This window comes from Anser anser (genome assembly GCF_964211835.1).
Source record: "Anser anser genome assembly, chromosome: 18".
In the NCBI taxonomy this organism is placed as follows: Eukaryota; Metazoa; Chordata; class Aves; order Anseriformes; family Anatidae; genus Anser; species Anser anser.
The window spans coordinates 4,595,916-4,611,028 of record NC_139739.1 but is presented as its reverse complement, the minus strand read 5'-3'; the positions used below and the strand labels follow the sequence as shown (position 1 = coordinate 4,611,028).

Sequence of the window (15,113 nt, the reverse complement as noted above, 5' to 3'; positions counted from 1 at the left end):
CTGGCCTAGTGGAGGCCAGGGGCCTATAACAAAGGTTTCTCTTCACCTCCTCCACTGTACATCAGCTCCAGGAGTAGCACATGATGCTGCTGGAAGGGGAAATCGTAGCTGCTGCTGGGGTTCGGGGAGCAGATGCCTCTGTTTAGCTCATCAGTCCCACAGGTTCGCTGTGGGGCAAGCGCTGCTGGAGCAGGGCAGCGCAGGGAGAGCTACGGTAGCAGGTGGTTCATGCACAGATTGCTTTTGAGCTGCTGGTTCTGAGGGAACAAAGAGGGACACTGCCGCGCAGTCCTCTCCTGCAAACACTAGAGAGTGAGAAGACACAGCCAAAACTTGAAACTGCTGTCCTCTAATCTGAAATGCACAGAGCGAGCCTTTTTAAAACAGTCTGTCACTATCCATTGTCAACTGCCAGACAAAATCAGAAAATGTTATTTGAGACAGTTTGCAACCAGGAGGGAAGGATGGCTGGCTATCTGCTCTAGTATGCAGGGTTCAAGAGAAAGAGGGTTGCAATTAACCTCTCTGGGCTTTGAAGCAGGTGGTTGGCTCCAATCCCCACAAGTAATTGTAAAAAGCACAGTTTGCCCTGTACTGCCTGTCACAGCCTCCTCGTTTTAGCCTAATCAAGTACTAAAGTAGCTAGCAATCCAAAAGAGTAATTGGGAAACCATTCAATGTTCAGGTCAGCGAAGGTTTACACACCCTTTGGGTGAACAGGTAATATGGAGGGAATGTGAACTGACAAGAAAACAAATAAAGCTTGCCGCATGGTTAATTTTTACAGCTCTCCGCAAAGGTTTTAGTCAAAAATCTTACACTTTATCCTCAGCTTGCAGGTCATTTCATAAGGAGACTGAATGAGACAGATGTAACAGAAAGTCAAAATCCTTATATCAGTTAACCAGTAAGGATTTTTTTTTTCAGTTTTTGAACAGCAAAACCCAACCTTATTATAGTCACTGCCTGAGACAACACTACTTCTGATGGCCAGCATATGGGGAAGAGGCCAGAATGCAGTCTGGCTGCAGGCACCTAAGTCCTCTGCAAACAGGCCCTCCCAGCAGTGGTCCCAGGAGGCAGAGCTCTTGTAGAAGAAGAGGTAGGAATGACAGACCAGCAAATTGCAGACTTTTACAAAAGGTCAGAGGAGCAGTGTGCAGCGCTGCTTTCCACTGAATGTATAAGGGATGCAAAGGCTCATTATTGTGGCTGAGGTTATAAAGAGAACAATTGTAACAAGATTTTAAAATGAATGGTACCCAGAGTAAATGGCTCATTCTCATAATAATCTTAAAACTGTAATTTTGTGATATTCGTTGAATGCCTTCTTTTCCACCTTTTCTGCTATATTGTTCCTGGCATTGTCTTGTTAGCCCATTAGGAAGGACTTGCTGCGCTCTTAATGTTGGCTGATTTTCTTCTGTCTCTTTCATAATTTTATATGGCCACAGCATGGCTATATTTTTTTTCTGGTTTGGATAATTTTGTACTTTGTTTTTATTATTGCTACGTTTGCTTTGGAAACACAGTCTGAAATTACTTCCTCAGCCTGAGGAATCTGGCTTTGTGTATGAGAAACAGCTGAAGACAAGCAGAAGGATGGTTCCTATTCCTATCCTCGTCTTTCTCCCTCTTTCAGTAAGCTTCTTACCTCTTTGCCGTCCCTGGCTCTGATTGCCTTCTGCACTGTGCACTGCCTGAACCCATTGCTGGAGCTTCTCCTAAACCAACAAAGGGATGAAAAGATGTGCCTCATGCCTGGAATCAAATGAGCAAACAAAGGGTTTCTCCAAACACTTTTCTGCTAAGAAAAGCTGTTTATATATAATTTCAGAATTTTACTTGATAGTATTCAGTCCAGAAAATGTCAGACCTTGTTTGGCTGTAATTGTATGTTATGTCAAGACATGTTATTTAGTGTACAGTAAAAAGAAAGTTTTTTGCATTGTTGTTATCAAAGCATTGTATGCATCCTGTAAGGCTTAGCGAAGCCTTTATTTCAACTTCTTCCACAAGCGGGGATTTTTCTATGCAGTTAATTCAGCAAATAGTTCTGCTTCCCCATATCCCAGCTAATTATGTGTACTGGGGTCTACAGATATGTCTCCAAGCAATTCAAGGCAAACGGTAGATTAAGAATATACAGAGTAAAGAAAGGCAAATGGTGCTGAAATTGAAACTAATAAAAACAGAAGCTTTATTCCCTTTTAATTTTAGACATGTGCAGAATAGCCTTGAAAGTGTCATTTTTGAAACATTCTTTTCACATTAATTTGTTTTTGTTGGTGAATCAGTTCTCCCAGTACTGCTCTCTGGTTAGATGCTGTAGTTTCAGATACGTGTTGGCTATAGGAATCCCTTGAGATATGTTATAAGGTTTGTTTTCTGCTCAGAAACAATAGCAGGAATTTAAGTCAACTATTCCTCAAGTCCTTATGTTGGATATGTGCTTGCTTTTCACCTTTTCAGTGAATAGTAATGTTACACAGAAACAGTATACAAACTGCATGACCCAATGCAGTCTAATAGCTATACTTACAATATCATTATAATGAAAGATTTTCCCTACTACCATAGTTCACTGGAGAAGAAGTAAAAACTGGAATATATCAAGATGGACCTGAAGTATTTCCCATGTTTTTCATTTCCAGTTGTCTGAAAATGCAACATTTACTGAGAAGAAGACCAGATCATTCTGCACTGAAACAGGAGGTACTCCTAATCTTTTGATGTTTGGGGGAATATGGATTGGGGCAGGACAATTTGTCCAGCCCCCACAGCACTGTGGTATCCTGTAACAACAGTCACGTCATCTGTCAACAAGAATATTGCGTTTGGGACAACTGTTTTCAGATACATTTGCTCCTTTTTTTTTAATTACCTGAAGTCTTAATCTTACAACCACTAACATCAATACAATTGATTCAACTGGAGGATGATCAAGGTAGAGATTTCTAAAACTGCAGGAACTTCCATTGGGAAGTCCAAGCCATTTTGAAACTGAAATTTTCTCATGGTAATTCTTTCCAATTGTATTGTTCTAAAGGACTAAAGTGTCAGATCCAAACCTCATGTCTGGACTTCAAGTTTCTCTCCTGAGAGAGAGCTGCAATTTGACAACCACTTGCTTTAAAGTAAGGAGTTTGTGGGAACACAAGTGCTTCAGCACCCAGCCCGTCACAGAACCAGTTCAAGGCCCCTAAGAGCAATGTCCATGGCTACAAGGAGCCACACAGGTAACAGCACCACAGCTACAGTTAATATAGTAACACCCATTACTGTGCTGCCAGACTGGGCCTATTCTGAAGGCTGCTTATGGCACTGGTACAAAATACAAACCGTCAGTTATACTCTGGTCTGAAACATAATGATAAGGAGTTGGAAGCAAGATTGAAAGGAAGATCCTTTGTCCAGGAAGCCAAAGATTTGGAGACCTGCATAATAAACTGAAGTGCTGTGTTTTTAAGCAACCAGAAAAATGTGATAGGCTTGTGGAGGGGTTTATCAGTTGCACAGAAGCACAGAGCTCTACATGGACAACATGAGACCATTTTAATGCCAGTGCAGCAGCAATTAGCACAATAGAATTAGCGATACCCTATTGTTTTATTGAAGAAGCCTCAGTTCATTTTCTCTGTAGATGTCACTATTTAACACTACTGGTGAAGAGAAGCAGGATATTGAGGGAGGAGGCAAATGAGACTAGGTGTAGCTTTTAATGATGTCAATGGGTATCTGAAGTTTTAGAGTGTTTTTACCTTTTAACCCATTGAAATGCTCTGAACTAGAGGGAAGGACAGCATAGAAGACATTAACATTTTGGTTTAACAATAGTGACAATTGCTGTGCCTTAGAAAAGGTGCAATGATCCATGAATGTACAATGAGAATTTTAAAACCTGCTGTACTGAATGAAGTGTGCACTATTCAAAAACTGTTGATCTATGCAAAATTATTAAACAACACATGAGATCTGCCAGGATTTCGGTCCCAGGTGCAGAGCAGCTGCTCGCATTCACTTTCCAGCATGCCGTGCAGGGGCGTTCCTGCTGGAGATGATAAGTTTGGCGGGTGCACAGGTTGAAAGGGGTGGACCAAAGAAGGTGGGTGTGCTTTCAGACTCCAGCCTGTTACTTGGCCTGATATAATTCAGGCTCAGTAATAACTGCGGTGCATTCACGGTGGCCGTGCAGCTGTGAGGATGGGCAGACGCTCTGGCATTTTGTTCTTATTGATTATGTAGAGTGAATGCTGGAAGTGGTGGGGGGGGGGGGGGGGGCAGCTAATAGCATTACATGGTTCCTGCCAAAATGTCTTATGCTCCATGTACAAAGATCCTTTGCTAATCAGCTGAGCTTTTAACCATGCTTTTTCTACAAAAATCAAGCTGAGGCATTCTGTAAGAATTAAAAGTTCCTGTGTCTGCTCTCCCCGGTGATTTAGCAGCGCCCTGTGCAGGTTAAGAAAAAAAAGACGATCTTCATTAGGTGAAATCAACAGCCATATTAAGATGTTGGTGTCTTTGGTAAGTCTTCGTTCACAGTACCTGAATAGTGGTTGGGCCATCAGGGATGTCAGCTCCCCTGCACATGAAGAAATGATGCTTGATACCAATGACTTAAAGATAGTGGTGGCTATGTTGCTACTGGTCGTAGCATAGACATTTCTACATTGAGTTGTGAAACCAGATGGGGCTCTACTTAGATGTGTGAAAGAAAAATGGGATGTGTCTTGTAGGGGATAACACATGACTCTTTTAGCGTTGATCCAACACTCATAAAGTAAATGAGGGATTTTCTACTGATTTACTGGCCTCAGACCAGGAGTTTTAAAGGCCTTCACTTTCTATTGTAATGCAATGACAGCCAACTGTGACACAAGCTTGGAACAGGGAAGATTTTGAGGCAGCGAGACACTCAAGTTTTTTGGTACTTCATACTTGAAGTTATTTGGCCAAACTGCAATTATCTCTTGATAGAGCAGTACTTCGACTGCCAGGATGCAGGAGAGCAGATGCACATCTCATGTGGTTCAAGCTCATTTAAATCTCAGCACAGTTTGTGTTTCGGAGAAACTTCAGGAACATTCTTTAGTCATTCAACCGCTACTTTTGCTGATAATGGTAACACATGGACCAGAGCTCAGAGCAGTATCTCTTGCTTCCTTGGCCATTTGTGATCAAAATTGTGCCAGTCCCATTCTTGCTCCTTGAGCTGCCATTTCTTAAGCAGTCTGGTATGCAAGTCAGCTTGGCTTCTGCTTGTCTTGTCACCATGATGACAAGCTATGCAGTAGCTCTCCTGGGCTAACATCCTTCCCAGACTAGCATGCTTATCTCTAGACAGACATCTTCATTCTTTGCACTGAGATAAGAGATCTCTCACCAGCACTAATTCTAAGCACATGCTTTTATGAGGTGTGTTTTGCTTAAGTATTTGATCCTTAAACTTCTGTAGATTAGACATTACCACCACTTGATAGTTTAAGTAAACATCCATGCGCTTCATATTCATCAGCTGGTGTCCCAGAAGGGATTAGGAGTTGTTTATCTGATGAAACCCCAGCAATATGGTGCCAGCTCTTTCTTGCACCAATTTTAATTTCAAACACTGAACCTGCTCTGTAGAAACTGTTTATTAGGTGAAACTAACACATATGTTGGAACTATAAGCTGTTTTTTTCTCTTTTTTTTTTTCACTTGAATTACTCACACAAATAGGGTTATAGGCTGACAGAATAATTTACACATTGTTGAGAAAAGTAAGAGGGGAGAATATTCAGGCAGATGTAACATACTCCAGTTCCACTGAAGTTCTTTGTAAAATAATGGGCTTTAAAAGTAATCTTCTGTGTACTAAGTAAACTTGGTGTTCATGATGCATTGGTCTAATCCCTGTGACTGAAATTTAAGATCTAAGGCTCCATGAAAGTAAAAGAAAAAGAAACAATTACATGCGTATTCACTCAATTTCATGTGTTGCATATCCTTCAGTTTTTTCAATTCCAAATTTTAGGAGGGGTAATAAAGGTTTCTAAAGAATGTGTTATTCAGAAAAATATATATATAATCTACAGGTCAGTTATAACTTGAAGCTTGCCAGCTCTCCTTTGCCGGTTTCTTCAGGTTCCTGGAGAATGCAAGTCACCTCCAAATTTCCCCATCTCCCACAAACATTCCATAGATGCTGCAAACGCTGTGCAAAACGCTCAAGGCTGCTGAGTGCGTAGAGCCCTCATGTAGGACACTGGCCACTCAGCCCTCCCAGCTGGGCAGAAACACCGCAGTGTCTTCACAGCAGAGCCAGCGTATACAAAGTCCTCGTGCTGCTCCTGAACTACTCCATAGGGAAGAAGAGCCTATGTGCTGTTCCTGACACTGAAAGACAACTGCGCCCCTTCCCTATGAATGTAATTTGAATATATGGCAACTACAATGCTACTGGGAAGCCACAACACCAGAAGATGACTAAACAGCCAAGTAATAAAGCTTGTGGGCTTACTGTGTTTAGAGTAAGTAATGTGTTACATCATGAATGTTAGCCACACTGATACAGCCTTTAATCTTGTACTAGTCATGAAAGGATACACCATTCTTATCCCAAAGAATCATTTGAAAACCATAAATAAATAAATAAATAAATAAAATGAAGGAGGGAGGGAGGAAGGAAGGAAGGAAGGAAAGGAAGGAAGCTTTTAAATGCACAGTAGTACACTTTTATTTTGCAAAAGAAACTTTGGTCCTATTTTAGTGCATCTATATTTATAAGGTTTCCCTGCTAGTTTTTAGTCTCTGAGCAACAAATAATTCATTGATTAGGAAAAATAAGGAAAAAGGGACATTCAGCAAACAGAGCCAACAAAAACAGCCCTTAAACAGCTTTCACTCAGCAAAGTGCTTCAATAAAATTATTTGGAGAGAATGCCAAGGAGCCTTTACCTTAGAAATTATCTTCCTTCTCTGCTCATATAGGAGTATATAGTTACCCTCTTTCTAGACTGTTTTATGCCTCCAATACAAGATAACGCAGAAAACCAGCATGAAGAGACAGAGTGCATACACAGTAAGTGGCAAAAGCTGAGAGACAATAGCAGGATGTAATTCAGAGAAGCAAGTTTATATATATATATATATATATATATATATATATTTATACACACAAAGATGGTGCAAGTTCCTCACACATACAAGAGGGTCAAACTTCTAGACATTGGTAGATCACACATCTTATTGCACTGCATACACTGCACTTCTGCTAACTGTAATTTTAGCACACCATTCAAAACATTTGGTGCTTTATGTGAAAATTCCTGGAGACATATGAGTCTGTGAAAAACTAAATTTTACCAAAAAAAAAAAAAAAAAAATAGTTATCTCTAGTGGGTATTAAGAACAGTTTAAAAATGTGAATGCACTCAAGGCCAACATTACAGGCCTTCAGATGTGTCCAAAAATTATTTTGAACCCAATTTTTATGCAACGATATTAAAAAAAAAAAATGAGGCAAACTTTTCCAGAGGGAGGATCTTTGTGTATCTGTAAGGCCCGTATTGGAGCTACAATATATTATGTATATAATTATATATTTTGTATATTATATATTGTATGTTATATTCTTGTATATTATATTGTATATTGTGTAGCAAAAAGGACTTTCTAAATGAAGACAGTATTGTAACGATACAGGGGGCTGTGTCTACATTACAGGGAAGATAAGAGAAGAAAATATTAATTGGCTACAGAGGAACAGAGCTGTAGTGATGTAAAGGTATAAAGACGCCTTTCCATCATCCCCTCCAGTCCTGCCCTGGGTGTCCCAGTCCATGTGCTAGTACTTAAGAATGGTTCTATGTTAAAAATTCATTAAGAATGGTGCTACATTAAAAATTCCTAAAACAAAAGAGACAGGAAAAGCAAAATGAAAATAAATTAGCCGGGTAATCCAAATGTGCAGCAGGTTTACAACTCTGTCAAATGCACCTGATCAAGCTGTACATTAGTTAGCCTGGGTTTTGGTAAAGATATATTACATTTTACATATATTACAGACTCTAATCAGTTAGCCCAAGCTGAAGTCTTTCCACGTTTGCTACCAAAACTAGTTAGTTTAAAGTTAGCAGAGATTTTATGTGAATTTTGGTCACACTGCCAATCCCAAACAGGCTTACTCAGGGGGATATTATGGCTTGTGATGAACCACCAGAGAGGTGCAATCAGATGTGGGGTATTCCATGCACAAATAAAGAAACTACTTTCCCTTGAAATCCTAGGTCCTTATCTTCCTTTCCCCTCCTAGCTTGCTATAGCTACAAAAAAAAAAAAAAAAGGCTAAAAATTAATGTGAACTACTGATTTCATTTTTAATTAATGCAAATTTTTTCTTTTGTGCTATTGTTCTCTGAAGACACTTCCTTCCCCATTCCTATTAAACAGAGAGACAAAATTAAATAGAGACAAAGTAATCCAGTGCTATGACTGTCACATTTCTGCCCGAACAGAACAGAAATCCCATGCAACTGATATTGTGTCCCTGGCACGCACTGCACGAGGTAACAGGTGTTATACTGGGGTTTTATAATCTTTGTGAAAACACCACTGAAGACTTTCTAGATTATTTTGCCTTGAATTTTTTTTAGAAACTCATGTTCCCTCTCTTATTGCCTGATCTTGGAGTTTTCTTAATACTGGCTTCTCAGCCAGCATCACATGGACGTTTTTTTGCAGCGTTCGTGCTGCAAGCACACGTTGGACGCTGCTATAGGATAGCTGTCATCGCCTCCTCTGTGGCTTCATTTCCTATTTCAGCCTAAAAACTTCAAAGACTTTCTTGCATTGATCTCCCACTTCTGTTGGCAAAGGAGGGCTTAGTGAGGTTTTGTTTGGGATTTTAACTACACCTGCTGCAAATAACTATACACTTTTTCTGTCCATTCACCTTAGTCTCTGATAGCTTTCATATTCTTCCCTTTCAGCTCTTTCAGTCATTTTTCAGCTCTTCTTTCGTTTTTGTCCCTCTTACAACTTATAGCTATGTGGCTTCCCCTATCTATTTTATTCACCTGGCCTGAAGACTTTCAAAAGGGGTATAAGCGAGTGAGGTCCCCACATCCTCTTAATTTATGTTGCTGATGTGTGCCTGAGATTACCCTTTGCAGACATTTAAGAGCTGCTACACTCCGAGTCAGTGCCAGAGGGCTTGCTACACCTACACAGAAGATGAGATCCAGTGGGACACAGCCACAAGGAAGGTTTCTCCCCCTGTTGTCTGAGGAACTTTCAACACCTAAGGAAGAATTATCACAAAGCCATCTTTAAATATACATTCTTGAGCTTTTAGTGCACTGGAAAGCTCTTCCCAACCTCCCGTCTTGCTACAGGATGTCTTCTGCCCCTGAGCAGCAGGAGGGCAGAGTCACGATGTTCCTCTGACCTTTGCCCAGCGCTGCTTCCAACGTCCCGGCTTGGTGCCTGCAGACATGTCAGAGAGAACACGGCCCTGGACGTGCACTGGTCTTTGACAAAGCCACAAGAGTCTGTCCACTCAAATCACTTTGGCCAGAGCAGCAGGTACTGGGGAATATCATACGTCCACTTTATTTACTGTTTGCTAAAGGATGACATGAAAAAGGACACAAAGGTTATCACCAGTGACATGGTGCTTATATGTAAATGCTTTAAACTTTCACGGAGGGGAGAGTGCATGAGTTTACAGGAAATTATTTCTGCTTGCCAGTAATTTCACCTTTATAACACAACATCCTCCTGCAGCAGGCATCTCCTAAGTCATCTTGTGGCTACCAAAGATATTAGATTCTGTTTACTGAAATAAGTCTATTAAAGTCTCATGTTTTTTGCAGGTCATAGATGTCGTCCTATTGATTTAACTTGAAAGAGCGCTTTTTCAGTGTTAGTAAGCTGTTTGCTTTTCTACAGTTTGCTGCCTTCCTCGTTACCTAATGTGGACTGGCCGTAGGTCACCAGTTTTTAGTGACCGCATGCCCAATGCCAGGTATCTACACTTATTGATTCAACATTAAGGGCCATTCTTGTGCAGATATAATCTGCCTTCCCAATCTATAGTCTACTTCATTTCCACCTATGCATCTCTATTCAAGGGGATCATTCAGCAAAGATTTTATTCAAACTAGAATAACTAAAACATACTTCTGGTCCCCTGTGCTGCTCAGGAGGCATGCTATGTAGAAAACGTCTGCGCTTTGAGGCTTACATCTTACACACTTTATAGTATCTGCAAGGTGCTGTCAGAGTCTTCAGAAGCCATGGAAAAGGTTTGGTGCAAAGGGTTCATTTCTCATGGGGTAAAAAAGGTTGTGTGGTTTAAGCTGGCAGGCAGCTCAGCACAACGCAGCTGTTCGCTCGCTCCCCCCAGTGGGATGGGGGAGAGAATTGAAAAAAGGTAAAAATGCAAGAACTTGTGGGTTGAGACAAGTACAGTTTGATAAGAAAGGAAATAAATAAATAAATAAACAAACAAACAAAAACAACAACAAAAAAAGACTAAAAAAAACAAGTGATGCAAACGCAACTGCTCAGCACCCACTGACTGATGCCAAGCCGATCCCCAAGCAGCAGCCCCTTCCTGGATAAATCACTAGTTTTACTGTTCAGCATGATGCCATCGGGCATGGGACATCCCTTCAGCCACTCTGGACCAGCTGTCCTGGTTCTGTCCCCTCCAAGGTAAAGGCTCCTTGTGTACCCCCCGGCCTCCTTGCTGGCAGGACAGCAGAAGCTGGAGTCCTGGGCTCTGCGTGAGCACTGCTCAGCAACAACTACAGCCCTGGTGTGTTATTAGTATTATTCTCATCCCAGATCTGAAACACAGCATCATACCAGCCACTAGGAAAAGAATTAATTCTATCTTAGCTGAAACCAGGACAAAAAGCCAACTCAGTGATGACACCTAGACAGCACTGGGATCTGCTGTGCCTTCCTAGAAAGCCCGTGCACAGTGGCTGGGGCTGCCCAAAGGGGTCGGGCAGTGCATGTCCTGCACTGTGCTGGAGAGCCTAGAAGGGATGAGCTGCTCTGGTTACGTTTCTGCTTTTCGAGGTACTTTATATTTCTTTTCCTTAGTTCTCTTCTCTTTCAATCGCATCCTAGCCTTCTTTGTTTAGTATCACGTTCATTTTCAGGCACCTCAGGCTTTTCCATGAGCTTGCTGTGACTCCTTCTGAACTCCCAGTGACAGACAGAAAAACAATTATTTGAAAGACAGGCAATGGCAGCCTTCTTCAGAATCTCTTCAGTCTCACCAAATAGGATCCCTTCCCAGCCTAGCTCCACAGACACTCACACAATGTCAGCAACCTTCTCAAAGAAGTCATGATCCTGTACAAAACCATCTGTGTATTATTCAAATGGGCTGAAGCTAGAGGCATTTTCTTACAAGAATTAAGGAGATCCAAGTTGGCAATAATACATTTTTGCTCGGCAAAATTAGTTACAGAAGATGAAAATATCAGTAATAACATAAGGCAGTTAAACAAGCCACATTGTCAAGTTTGCTAAGAACAGAAGGTCCTAGCAAATGGCTGTCTACTAGACTTTAGACAACCATACTCACCACCAACATTGTAAAAAACAAACACGCTGTAACCTAAATAGTTAGAGCTGCATGGCATCCGCAGAGTGCTGGGAAACATGCACAGGTTATGGGCATTTGCCTTATGCAACGCACAGCACAAAGAGAAGCCTCCCAGCAGCTCCTCAGCTCTCCACCGTAACAGCGCGGGCTGTTACAGCACTCTCGCCACAGTACAACACGGTACCGGTGTTGTTTCCTCCCAGGGTTATGGTGCATAAAAGGGCAAAGGCATCCCAGGGCCTCCACGGGAGGAGGCTCACCAGGAGCTGCCACGGGACAGGCTGGAAGGAGGAGACCCAGCTCTGGGCAGCCTGCTCCCAGCACAGCACAGCGCCCTGCCTGCAGCCACCGGTTCCCTTCTGTCCTTTCTTTGCATGTGTTACTTTGACCTTGCCTGGGGTACTCTGGTCCTGATCATTACTCAGTGATTTTGCAAACATTGCGTTGGCATTTATAATGCACAAAATGTGTGTAAAAGCACAACAATAAGTAATTTAGTCCATGGAAGGATTTTCTCATTTTACCCTGATAATCCTTCATGCTAAACTCACTACAGGTTGGGGAAAGCTAAAAGACTACAGGTTCTGCATGGCAGGCACTATTTAAGCCTGCAGTTTTCCAGTACTGGTGTATTGAAATCTTTGATTTGTGGGGTGGCAATAAAAGACATGGAAAGAAAATCTCCCCTGGCAACGTATACTCTTGAAAGGCCCTTTCAAAGCAAACATTCCAGCAGTGAGAAATACTTCAGCATGCTGCCAGTCTGTCCTCCTCCTGTCTTCCCTCCCTGCCTCCCCAGCCTATGTGCTTAGTATTGGAATAATAAATTTCTTTGTGGCCCATATTACACCATTTCTGGAAAGAAACTGTTTCACGTCACCTTGGTGCACTTGGCTAGGGGAGACCTCACAATCAAAGGTTATGTTCTTTCACGCAGCTCTATCAGTATTTTATGTTCCTTTGAGGCCAAGTGGTATCAGCTGGCCATATAGCATTCAGGTTTGGGGAAGAAAAAATCATTGTATTCTGAAATGCTGATTGCATCAAATGGCAACTAGATTGGAAGACAGTAATCATGCTGGGCTCAGGCGATTAAAAACTCACTTGGAAAATTGGTGCTTGCTGAGCCTCTATAGAAAGAAATGAATTAGGAAGGAAAACAATAAGGAAGGGCATACATTAATTTTGCTCTGCAGTGGATAATGTTGAGTGTAAGAGATCTAAGGAAGAATTGTGTGTCTCAAGGATTTTCTCTTATTTTTTCAGGAGGAAACCTAAGAGTCAATGGGGAGGGGTTGCAAATTTAATCCAGACAGTAATCTCAGAAGCAGGAATCAGAAAAGTGCAAATAAATACAGCATATAAATAGTAGATAGCATTTCCTGCTAGGAACTCATCATTTCTGACAATGCAGCTCAACAGAGAACTCTCCCTTGCTGGCAGTTCTGCTGGGCAATCTCCATTCTCTGTTCCCTGGGTAATGTCATTCCCCTCCTCACTGCTAAGCTGCTCTGGATATTTGTACAAGTAACTCAATAAAGGATTACCTCCCAGAACGTCTATATTGTGGCAAGCCCTGTGTAACTCTTATTCAGCTGTGAGATCTGTAGGGTAGGCGCTGTGTCCACACCACTTTTATACAGTGTTGAGTACATTGTCAGTACTCCACAAACAATAAATGCATTCAACTCAAATAAATGCCCCCATCTTCTTCAATAAGGTATACATGTATTTAACAGCCTTTTCTTGACACTCGCAAGAGTTCATGTCTCTGCTCACTGTTCCTCCATTTATTACAATACATCCTTTTTTCTGGCTCATGACAGATTTCTGATCTGCAATCCTGTTTAAGGGAGGTTTATTCAGCAGCGCAGGACGGAGGACAGCCGCAGGACACCATAGGGCTCTCCAGCAGAAGCAGGCTGGAACTCCCTTTGACAGAGCTGCCAGGTCTGTTAGCTGCTGGCTACGTGCTGCTAAAATGCATTTTTACAACGTGTGAAGGCCACGTCCTGCAACACTTCTCACAGGAGTAGTCCCTACTCTCAGTAAATGGGACTATTTGCACGATTATTATGGGAGCAAAAACAGAACAGGAGTGTCTGGAATAAAGTACTAAGGTGACCGAGGTTCCTGTTTGTCTTCCAGGGTACAGTGCTATCAGTGCCAACACTGGAGGCTGTTTGACCACTGACTATGTTAAGAGGAATACACGGTCAATATGCTTGCTTGCTCTAGAGTCACTACCACTTCCAATGCTTTTCCTCAAGATAAAGTCATCAAAGGAGTAAAATTTTGATTATCATCAAACCAGTGATCCATTTTCACGCTGAATTCAGTGGAAAGCTGCTTAAATCTGCAGCCAAGCACCACAGAATTCCAAATATGCCCCACTGAGGAGCTCTGAAATGGAGAGGCAATGAATTTAGTTTCTATTTCCAATTGAACAAATTTGAAGTTTTAAACCACCGAATCTGATAGGCATGCTCAAGTACAGCCTGTAACAAAGCTGGAAGAGGACAAAAGCAACACCCCACCAAGAATCTTCCATTCCCTGTACCTTATGCAAATGGAAAGAAGTACCATTTATAACTTCATTTTGTTCTTTCATCCTTATTTAATGACTTGTCCAACTCATTAACCCAGTATTTAGCTGCTGTTCTTTATGGCTGGATTTTCCTCATTCCCCTCAAAATCACAGATATGCCCCAATCCTTATGCACAAAGGTACACAGCTGTCTAGCTACTTGTATTTCTTGTCCTGTTGCTGTTTCTATAAAGGAAACCAAAATAGTTCTCATCCTGGTTTCCAATTCTGTACGATCAAAATGCAAAAATATTAATAATTAAAAATATACCAAGAACAAAACTGCCTTCTTCCAAAGATGAGGAAGGGAGTTGGTTACTGTCAAAGGTAGGTGCTTCTAAGTCAAATAAATTAAGTGCACTTCAGAATGATGGTGGTGTGTCAGGCTCATCATCTCCATCCTCAACTCCTATTATGTATCTCAAGGGAGTGCTTCCCGAAGTTCATCATTTTCTCCCAACAACAGTTACTTATTGCTACATTTGCTTTTGCTGAGCCTGGACTGAGCTGTTTACTATGTGCATACTAAGAGTATAAAATATTCAGAGTTTATCCTAAGCAATATCGCAGTTCAGGCTAATGACTGTTTCCCAGGACTGGGATCCATGCCCTTTGCATTTCTGCTCTCCGAGCAGCCAAATGCTAAGCCATAGAATTGTTTTCTTCCTCTGAAGCAGCAGCTGGTCCCTTGGAAGACACCATAAGCATCTCTGCCGAAATCTGTGTAATTGCACATGTCGGTATGGTCTGTTCTTAACGGATCCTCTCCCAGACAAAACACTGTTTTCTCAAGCTGGCTTTGAAGACTGTGTGTGTTTAAAAATAAATTCAGGAAAATACACACATATATTTTGCTATAAGCTGTGTACAATGCGTACTGTGTACAGAATATTAATTCTTCAATATGTGATTTTGTGA

General features: G+C 41.5%; 1 protein-coding gene and 1 long non-coding RNA gene across 7 annotated transcripts in view; one reads left to right on the top strand and one right to left on the bottom strand.

The window, feature by feature from the left end:
- LOC310883694 overlaps window positions 1–4,269 on the top strand; it is a 266,073-nt gene extending 261,804 nt beyond the window's left edge. The window contains exons 9-10 of one of the 2 annotated variants that reach the window (XR_014573654.1): window positions 928–1,102; window positions 2,655–4,269. This is a non-coding gene — a long non-coding RNA (uncharacterized lncRNA). The remainder of the gene's footprint in view (window positions 1–927; window positions 1,103–2,654) is intronic. The other variant, XR_014573655.1, reaches the window with a different exon arrangement.
- TMEM132B (transmembrane protein 132B) overlaps window positions 1–15,113 on the bottom strand; it is a 254,571-nt gene that overhangs the window by 21,108 nt on the left and 218,350 nt on the right. The window lies entirely within an intron of this gene.